Here is a 10,785-nt window from a genome sequence, read left to right as displayed (position 1 = left end):
GGGTGAGGGGGAGTGGAACAAATTGCATAACCTGCCAAAGTAGGAAGTGGCAAATGCTGCAGTGTGTAGGAACTGGAGAAAGCAGATGGGTCTGTCTTGCACCTATGAGATGATGTGAGTGCTAGAGAGCATCAGGCCTTGCTGTGTTTCTAGACTGTGGCCTCTGACACTAAGGCCGGGTTCACACAATGTATTGTGGTACATAGACGGCCGCAAAAGCTCCCGCGCCGTCTACGTACCACATTACGTGCCATAATACATCGTGTGAACCCGACCTTAGAACTTTGACCCAGTGGGCCATGACAACTATGTATTGTTCCACATATTGTTGCTGCTACACATATTGGCAGTGGTGTGCACCTTACTCTACATTTAGAATGAGAGGCCCACATGGCAATATTAGTCAGAGACAACTTTCCTTGAGAAATAATGGTGGCTAGGTATTCTCCATTGAGACTGTGTACTGCCCCATGGGAGTTAAAGTTTCAGACCAGCGGGCTGACTGAGTGAGTGCAGATTGCTTTTTACTGGACACTCATTCCTTATGATAACTGAAATTGGCGTAGATTGTAGGCAAATGGGTTTTTCTAAAAAAAAATTACCTTAAAGATGGTCAAAGAATGACATTAATCACCCCAGAATATAATCAATGTTTAATAAATGAAAAGATATTATACGTAGCTGTGGTTACAAATTATGTAATGGCTCACTGAATGGGGAGCCACATTATCATTCACTTCGAGAGTTGCTCGACAAGCCATGATTCCAGCCCAAGCACACAAACAATAGCTTTCTATTCCTTTTATAATTCCTTTGGGGGAGGCTGTGGAGCTAAGGCTGAGTGCACACAGGGTATTTTGGTTAGGATTTTGAGGCCGTATTCGCCTCAAAATCCTGATCAAAAAGATGACTCCCATTGAAATCAGTGGGAGCCGGTCAGGTCTTTTTTTGCCTCGTGAATCGGCCTGAAGACACTCCCTCCATTTATTGGGCCTAATCCGGAGCGGAGTGTGCGACTGGATGCTGGTGCAGTACAACGGCATTCAGTCGTGGCTACCTATGTGAACCCAGCCTAGGTGGTCAGCTTATAACGTGACCATTTATGGAACAGGAATTTGAAAAAATTCTTATCTACTAAGCAATATAGAGTGACCAGTATAGTATACAGAAATACAGACAAAATCTACAAACTGAGCCTCCTACAGATGTACAAGTAATACATATAAACTGATCAGTAAGACATTAACCCTGTCATATCACATCAATAAGACACTATGATTTTGTAGAAAAACATGTCCTGCTACACAGAAAAAGATGATAATGATCACCATGTACTAGGTGTGGATTTGGCCTGCCTGCAAAGATGATAATAGGAAGAGGGAATAGAACAGAATTGGTGCCACTGTCAATTCTATTTCACTAAATAACCTGCTGACATCATTTTATGTGAGTACAGATATACCTAGTTCCTACACATGTGTCTGTGTACCCATGGGTGATTATCTGCTTGCACCTTGCCACTAATTTATTTGGTAATGTACAAAAAAGAAATTCCCATACTGGAGATGACCGCACATAGCTGCTGCCACCTAAACAAGCAGCAGTGGAAACATGTCTGCCAGTGTCGCTACCATTCGAGGCTGCCTTTGATGTATACCAGGTAGGTCTTCAGGATATGTGGGCTGCTCGTCAGGTCGGATTCTTGCAACTGTCACTATCCTCTTCCTGTGATGTCACCATGAGCTTGTGACCAGGTAAATTCTGGTAAAAGAATAATTATCAGTTTCAGTAATGTCATCTACCTAACTTTTTTGCAACTCTTTGGTGCAATGGGATTTCTCTATGCCCTAACAATTCCTATCAGACTTCCCCCTAGTACCCCTACCAGCACACCTGCTGCCAGTCCGCCAACACTCATGTCTTTTACCTCTACATCCAAAAACCCTGACTGTTCACATCCAACTCTTCAAAAAGAGGAAGATGAAAAAGTCTTGAGCTATGAGGAATCTCTCCGCAGATACCATACGACTACTAGAGAATGAGATCTGTTTCAGAGAAGAAGATATAGTTGACACCACTGAAAGATCGCATTGTAAATTACATTGTGGGGATGAACACACAAAACCCTGATTCAACATTTGTGGGTCACTGCTTTCAAAAACATCTTTATTCTTAGGGCCCCTTCACACGGAGTATACGCTCGCTGATTCTGAACGTGTAACACGTTTCGCATCTGCGGCGTTAAAACAGATCCCATTGCTTTCTATGGGAGCCGGCATACGTGCGCTCCCCATAGAAATGAATGGGCTGCTTTTTTCCCTATTGCTTTCAATGTCATACGCGCATATCACATTGAAAGCAATAGGGGGGGGAAAAAAGCATACTTTTATATGCCTACATCATCGGCTCTCCAGTCTGATAGCACTTTGTCCTCCCTTGTATATTTTTAAATATTGCTGTCCAAATAAAGTTTTGTATTTTTGACTATATTTAGGTGCCCTAGTCATCTTTTTCTTTGTTTTTTTGTGGTATCTTTATTGTGAATTTCAGGACCCATTCGTTGTTGAGGACTTACAGTTTGGGAATTTACATTAGTCATGTTTTGACATTCCCTGCCATGTTTGTTTTACATCCATTTGATAAGGTATTTATTTATTCACACAGCAGAAAAGTTTTCCGTCGTGTGGTTTTTTGGTGCGGCTAGCCACAACAGGATGCCGATGAAGTGCATCGGCATTCCGTTGCCGCATCCCATTCCTGATTAGGCCCTAATGAATGGGCCTAAACAGGAGTGTGTCTTGAGCCGCTACTAGCTAGCTGGAAAAAAAAAAAAGCGAGCTGCTCCCATTTAAGTCACTGGGAGCCATTTTTGAGGTGGATTCCATGTCAAAATCCGCCTGCAAAAAAACTGTGTGAGCATACTCTTAGATTGTGTTTTTGTATCGCTTTGCTTTTTATATATGAATTGTATATGCATGATTATACAGTATATTAACTACTTAAAATTGATATTTCATGTATGTGTAATCAAGAATTTGTACTAGGTGGGATGAGATCTTTTCTTGGAACTTATCTTGTCAGGGTTGGGACTACCTATTATTGTTTGCATTGCGTACTAAGTAATTTTTGTGTGTTTTTTTTTTGTTTTTTTTTAAGTGTGTCCATATGTACAATAAAAATGTTATATTTATGTGCATTTTTTTTCATGTCACTTATCCTATTGATATCAGACATGAATATGGCACTCGTGAAATTATTATTGTTATAGTGGTGCCCATATCTAGTGTTGATTGTAACTTTTATATGAAGTTTGACTGTGGAAATACACCTTTAACGCACATGTACAGACCTACTTTACCTGGGCACCTACACTTCTATTCCCCCATTTGTATAATGCATATTACTTGATAAAATATGGAAAACTTTCACAATATTTAGTACAGAATACCTTTACAAAGCTGAAGATAGTTTAGCATTGTATTACACACGTTTGTTTTTTTTCCCCACATGGAGGTTGTTTCCTTTTTCTAGCAGGGCAACTCACTGCCATATGTGTCACTGCTCAGTGAAATGCCACAGTCATCAAAATAGCTGCATCCTCAGCATACTGCTGTGTCAAACAAGTGACATAAACATACCAGATTCATCCAATGAGTCCCCTGCAAAATCAAAATGTGAGAACAGTTTTTATGCAGCTGGTATAGGAAGAAACAAAAAGCAATTGCAATTCTCAAGCAATGTAACAATGGAGTGGAAAACAATATAAGATCTATTCCAAATAGGTGAGGAAAACGCAGAAATGCCAAAACACGTGCTATACAGTAGCAAGGAGACCCCGGTGAGGAACAGCTTTGTAATAAGAGTTACTTCCCCTCGGGGCCCCCAGGCCATGCAAATGGATGTCATCAACAGCAATAAGACAGCGGACTGGATTGTGTAGATGGGAAAAATATGAAGTCAAAATAAGATAGGAGGAGAAAAAAGGGGGAGTTAGATAAAAGTAAGAGAAAATAGAACCAGCAGAGTTATTGATGAAAAATAGAAACAAAAAAACATGAGAGAATATAAGGCAAAGTAAACAAAGAAGGTAAAAGGCAGGGGTGCACTCACCAAAGGAACACTGAGACTGTCAGGGGCATAATGTAGACCTTCCTTCAGATCTTATACATTAAGCATTATACAGTGCTCAATAACCCTAGTGGAGGCGCAATGTCCCTAAAGGCCACTGTCAGGCGACCCCTGGAAAACTCAGTGCCACTACAGCAGTTTAAGTCAGGAGCACTTGGCAATCACTCAGTTGGACATCCAATGTAGAGGCTGGGTCTTGTTGGCGTCGACTAGGTCAGCGTTGGGATCTGGGCAGGCTCCGGAGTTCCAAGCAGAGAGGGCCAGTTCTGAAAAGTCACCAAGAACTGCGGTGAAGGCATGAAGATTGCTTGGATGAGACAGTGAAAAGAGGTGGCTGTCATGCCTGACTTGTAGGCTAAAAGGAAATCTCCAGAGGTATGGCATTTGATGATGTATTAGGAGGTACAGGAGGGGTTCAGAGCTGTGGTGGGACTCAAAGGCTTTGTTTATGATGGACTCCTTATGTTGAAATCAGATGGTCGGGGGGGCCTGGTCTAGTTTGAGTGAGGAGGGGAATTGAAGATCCAACACATAGAGCTCTGAATCACACACCCCCCCCCCTTTCCCTGCTTAACACTGCCCTTCAGACATTAGCCAGCTAATTTCATTTTAGCATATATATCTGCAGAATGCAGGCTTCATACAGATCATGCAGTTTTTTAAAATTTTGTTTCTGCACCCTCTCAGACCCAAGGGATTGCCTCTAGTAATATCGCGCCTAGTTTGACGCATCAGTTCACAAGATGGGTCTACACTGCAGTGATCCTTTGGAAAACAAGAACTATAAATCTATCTTGTGAGATGATGAGTCAGTGAGATGTGCGAGAGGACACTTGGCCAAGCCACTGACACTGTTGAGTGTTGCTAGGACAACATCAGAGGGCTCAAAAACCCCTGTCTGCAGGGCTCCAAAGCTCCAGCGGAGAATGCAATACCACTCAGTTAAAGAGGTCACCGTCCCCATGGAAAAAGCTGGGTAATTTACATACTAGGCACAAAATTACTACAGAGATGATATCGTGAGTATGGGGTGGGTGCAGAAATTTTTTTTAAAAAAATTGCATGATCTGTATGAAGCCCACATACTACGAATAATCTAAAATTTTAATTTCATTCTAGTGCCAGGTCCTCTTTAGATAACACATCAAGCACAAAAACTAACTGGGTTTATTACTTGGAATTTTCTCTGTAGCCTTCACTGTTCCCAATTGTGTTGGATTCTGTGAAACGGCACCAACTGATCATTAGAATTTAATTGGTGGAGGTGGTGAAAAGTCCTCTTTAAAAGGAAAGTGTCAGCAGGAAATTATGTATTTAAATCATGTTTTTATATTAAGCATATTTAAGAATTTTTGATTATAACTTGGATTTCTTGCATTTTCCATGTTGTGATCTCCATTTTAAAGGGGCTCTATCAGCAAAATCATGCTGCTAGAGCCCCACATATGCTTGCATAGCCTTTAAAAAGGCTATTCAGGCACCGTAAATGTTATATTAAACTACACTCAGTGTCCACGAGCAAGCGCCGGAGGAGGACGGGACCCGAAGACATCGGAGGAAGAAGAGGCGGGGATAAAGATAAAGACACACCCTGAATGCCCGCCCAGGGTGCACGTTCCGTAAATAGATCACATTCTTTTTTAGGTTATTATTTTAAAACGGGGGTAGTGTAATATAACTTTTACGGTGCCTGAATAAAGGCTATGCACGCATATGTGGGGCTCTAGCAGCATGATTTTGCTGATAGAGCCCCTTTAAAAAATCCTAAGCATTTCCAACACCTGCCACTAAGCCTAAAATAGCTTGTCCACTGGAGATGGACCATCCCATCAGCTATTGAGACTGTTGGATTCGGTGTCTTATCTACACATACATGATAGCAGTTGAATTGAGGTGGCTGCACCACAAAATTCTCCTACAGAAAAATACATTTTCATCATATCATGTGGCAAGTCAACTGCATGATTTATAAATTATATATGATGAGTTCTTGTTTTAAAACCCAAACCAAAACTTGTTTAATGATGAGTGCTGTGCAACATTGGATGCTCCAGATAGATGGAGTAGTGGAATGGTTGGTGGATGGCCACCATGTCCCAACAAGGCTGCAATTTCAGCAAGGAGGTGGCAGAATCAAGTTTTGGGCTGAAATCATGATGAGAGAACTTTAGGGTCCTTGGAGGTGTGAAAATAAACTCTATATACTTTGCAGAGGTTATGACTGACCACTTTCTTCCAGAGTTTAAAAAAAAAAAAAAAACATGCCTTCAAAAGCAAAATCATCTTCATGCATGACAATGCTCCATCTCATGCAGCAAAGAATCCCTCTGAGACATTGTCTGCTATGGGCAAAAAAAAAGGAAACTAATGGTGTAGCCACCATCCTCCCCTGACCTCAATCCTATTGAGAACTTCTGGAATCTCCTCAGGCAAAAGATCTACGAGAGCATCAAACAGCAAAACAGCAGCTCTTGGAGGCTATTCTGACGTCCTACAAAGAAATTCAAGCAGAAACTATCCAAAAACTCACAAGTTCAATGGATGCAAGAATTGTGAAGGTGATATCAAAGAAGGAGTTCTATGTTAGGCCAGGTTCACATCTGCGTTTGGGGAGTCTGCTTGGGGTCCGCGTGGTTTCCCAGGTAACTGCTTTTCTATGCGTATAGGTTTCTGTTCGGAGGGAGTTATCAAGCAAACTCCCCCAACACAGATGTGAACTGGGCCTCAACAGGTAACTTGGCCTGTTAAGATGTGTTTGCTTAAAATAGCTTTTGATTTCAGTAAATGTGACGTCTTGATGCAAAACCAACAAAATTTCCATTTTCAGTTCTTTATAACCCATAGAATGTTTAGAAACGCTGATATGCATAATAATTTGGAACCGTGGATTTCGATTTTTTTTTTTTTTTTTTCATTCGTGAAAAAATTTATCATTGGGAGGTTTATCCACTAAAATTTGATTTATTCTCTAAGGGTAAGTTCACATGGGGATTTTTGGACCAGATTTTGACGTGGAGGCCACCTCAGAATCCGTTCCTAGCCGCGACTGGATGTCGGTGCAGTGCATTTCGCTCCAGATTAGGCCTAAATGATGGGCCTAGTTGGGATAGGGAGTGTCGTTCCGCGGAGGCCACGGCAGATTCGGCCATGGAATCCAGGGCGAGAAAGGGCAGGTCTCTTAAAACCGCTAGCTGAAAAAAAAGAAGCGAACGGCTTCTATTGAAGTCAATGGGAGGGGGTTTTTGTAACTGGATACTGAGGCGGATTCCGCATCATAATAATTTGGAACACAGTGTATATTTGTTACAGAGGCCCTCCACTGGCCTCAAAGACTTCCATATGCTAAGGGAAGACTTTGTACTCCCATGCCAAAGTCACATTTAGACACCTCCAGCTGCACAATGCTTACCATGTACAAATTGACACCACTGTCTTAGAATTCCAAGACTATTCCATTCCTACCTATTAAATGAAGGGCATAATTTCTGTCCTTTACAATTGTCTACTTAAAGATATATATAGACAATGTCTCTCCACACTGTAATTATTGCAGGGATGCAAATGTGAATTATATGAGCACAAATGAGTAAGAAGATATTCTGGCTGTTCCAACAGTATCTTGAAATGCAAATCTGCAATATCCACCAGTCTTACTTCTCTATTGCAAATATAACACATTATTGTTTAACCAAGACAGAAACAACATCTGCCCTAAAACCATCTTTTCATTTTGTGAACTGACAGCTGGGTAATAGGTACACATTTTTACCTAAGACTCTTAAAGAGGACCTTTCATGTCCTTGGGCACATGTAGTTTTATATACTGCTAAAAAGTAGACAGTGCCCCGAATTCAGAGCGCTGACGGCTTTCCCATTATGTGCCCCAGAGCTGGAGATATTGGTGCCGCTATAATGGCACCAATGAATGGAAATGAATGGCCGTCAAAGCAGAAGTACCAGGTGCATCCATTCATTTCTATGGCGCGTGCTGTTCGGACTGGCTGATCCGAACAGTACTCGCTCATCTCTAGATGCTAGTGATGTATAAGGTACAGTCTAAGCAATGTAAATATTCAGCCACCTGATCACTTTAGGACATTCACATGTAATTTATTGGGGGGGGAATAGATAACACACGTATCTGTTTACAGTTTGTAGCATGAGACATCAAATAACCCAAGTTTATTTCTAATATAGGAATTCATTCTTAGAGAACCTCTATATTACAGTATGGGTTTGTTGATTTATGGCGCAGCCTAAGTTTTAAAAGGAATTATTCTGTAATGTAGCACTCTTACGCTAGGTTCATACCTGCGAAGAGGGTGAAAAAATGCAGAAAAAAAAACAAAAACAAAAAGCACTGCTTTCAGTGGGTTTTTTTTCCTCCAGATTTTTCAAGCAGAATGGGGAACGGAATCCCCCAGCAGAGAGCAGGTGCAGGTGTGAACCTAGCTTTACGTAGCAAGAAATATGTAATAAAAACTCCACACAAAAATTCACAGTTCTGGGTGAAGGGACTTTGCTTTACGTCATCTTCAACAATATATTATCCAAATTCTACCATTTAGTAAAGATGGCTGGTTGCATATTCTATAGTCTGATGGTAAAGATTTATATTAAGCAATCATCACAATTTGTTTGCTTCCAAGCAATAACATGTATTGTCTTGTCCAAATGCATTAAAGCAGTTACAGTGCCTACAAGTAGTATTCAACCCCCTGCAGATTTAGCAGGTTAACACATTCGGAATTAACTTGGCATTGTGACATTTGGACTGTAGATCAGCCTGGAAGTGTGAAATGCACTGCAGAAAAAAAGAATGTTATTTCTTTGTTTAATTTTTTTTAAATTGTGAAAAGTTTATTCAGAGAGTCATTTATTATTCAACCCCTCAAACCACCAGAATTCTGTTTGGTTCCCCTAAAGTATTAAGAAGTAGTTCAGGCACAAAGAACAATGAGCTTCACATGTTTGGATTAATTTTCTCTTTTTTCCAGCCTTTTCTGACTATTTAAGACCCTCCCCAAACTTGTGAACAGCACTCATACATGGTCAACATGGGAAAGACAAAGGAGCATTCCAAGGCCATCAGAGACAAGATCGTGGAGGGTCACAAGGCTGGCAAGGGGTACAAAACCCTTTCCAAGGAGTTGGGTCTACCTGTCTCCACTGTTGGGAGCATCATCCGGAAGTGGAAGGCTTATGGAACTACTGTTAGCCTTCCACGGCCTGGACAGCCTTTGAAAGTTTCCTCCCGTGCCGAGGCCAGGCTTGTCCGAAGAGTCAAGACTAACCCAAGGACAACAAGGAAGGAGCTCCGGGAAGATCTCATGGCAGTGAGGACATTGGTTTCAGTCAATACCATAAGTAACGTACTCCACCGCAATGGTCTCCGTTCCAGACGAGCCTGTAAGGTACCTTTACTTTCAAAGCGTCATGTCAAGGCTCGTCTACAGTTTGCTCATGATCACTTGGAGGACTCTGAGAGACTGGTTCAAGGTTCTCTGGTCTGATGAGACCAAGATCGAGATCTTTGGTGCCAACCACACACGTGACGTTTGGAGACTGGATGGCACTGCATACGACCCCAATAATACCATCCCTACAGTCAAGCATGGTGGTGGCAGCATCATGCTGTGGGGCTGCTTCTCAGCCAAGGGGCCTGGCCATCTGGTCCACATCCATGGGAAGATGGATAGCACGGCCTACCTGGAGATTTTGGCCAAGAACCTCCGCTCCTCCATCAAGGATCTTAAAGATGGGTCGTCATTTCATCTTCCAACAAGACAACGACCCAAAGCACACAGCCAAGAAAACCAAGGCCTGGTTCAAGAGGGAAAAAAATCAAGGTGTTGCAGTGGCCTAGTCAGTCTCCTGACCTTAACCCAATTGAAAACTTGTGGAAGGAGCTCAAGATTAAAGTCCACATGAGACAACCAAAGAACCTAGATAACTTGGAGAAGATCTGCATGGAGGAGTGGGCCAAGATAACTCCAGAGACCTGTGCCGGCCTGATCAGGTCTTATAAAAGACAATTATTAGCTGTAATTGCAAACAAGGGTTATTCCACAAAATATTAAACCTAGGGGTTGAATAATAATTGACCCACACTTTTATGTTTAAAATTTATTAAAATTTAACTGAGCAACATAACTTTTTGGTTTGTAAGATTTATGCATCTGTTAATAAATCCTGCTCTTGTTTGAAGGCTCTAACTTATTTGTATCTTATCAAACCTGCTAAATCTGCAGGGGGTTGAATACTACTTGTAGGCACTGTATCTATTAAAAGCAGATAGACTGGTTTTTATTTACTGATTTTAGATTATTATTTTTTTTATTCTATTTTTGTATATGCTTATAGGGTAGTCATCTTACATGAGCTTTTCCTCTGCTAGTTATGGCCATAGGCAGTAACAGTCTGGAACTGACCCATTGATGTCTATGGGAGTGTGTTCTAGATATGATTTGTGCAGGATGGAGGAATACATAAGCTGTGACATCATCTATTGCCAGTAGTGGATGTAATGATGTGTCACTCTAGGTGTTATATGTACAAGTGTCAACGTCTATTCTGATCCTATATGTCTTGTTTGTTAGATACATGAGGGCACTTCTGCAATAAACACCTCTAGAGAATTTGCAAGTGTAAGGCTGC

The sequence above is a fragment of the Leptodactylus fuscus genome, chromosome 2 (genome assembly GCF_031893055.1).
Source record: "Leptodactylus fuscus isolate aLepFus1 chromosome 2, aLepFus1.hap2, whole genome shotgun sequence".
NCBI lineage: Eukaryota > Metazoa > Chordata > Amphibia > Anura > Leptodactylidae > Leptodactylus > Leptodactylus fuscus.
This window is presented reverse-complemented; position numbering follows the sequence as displayed.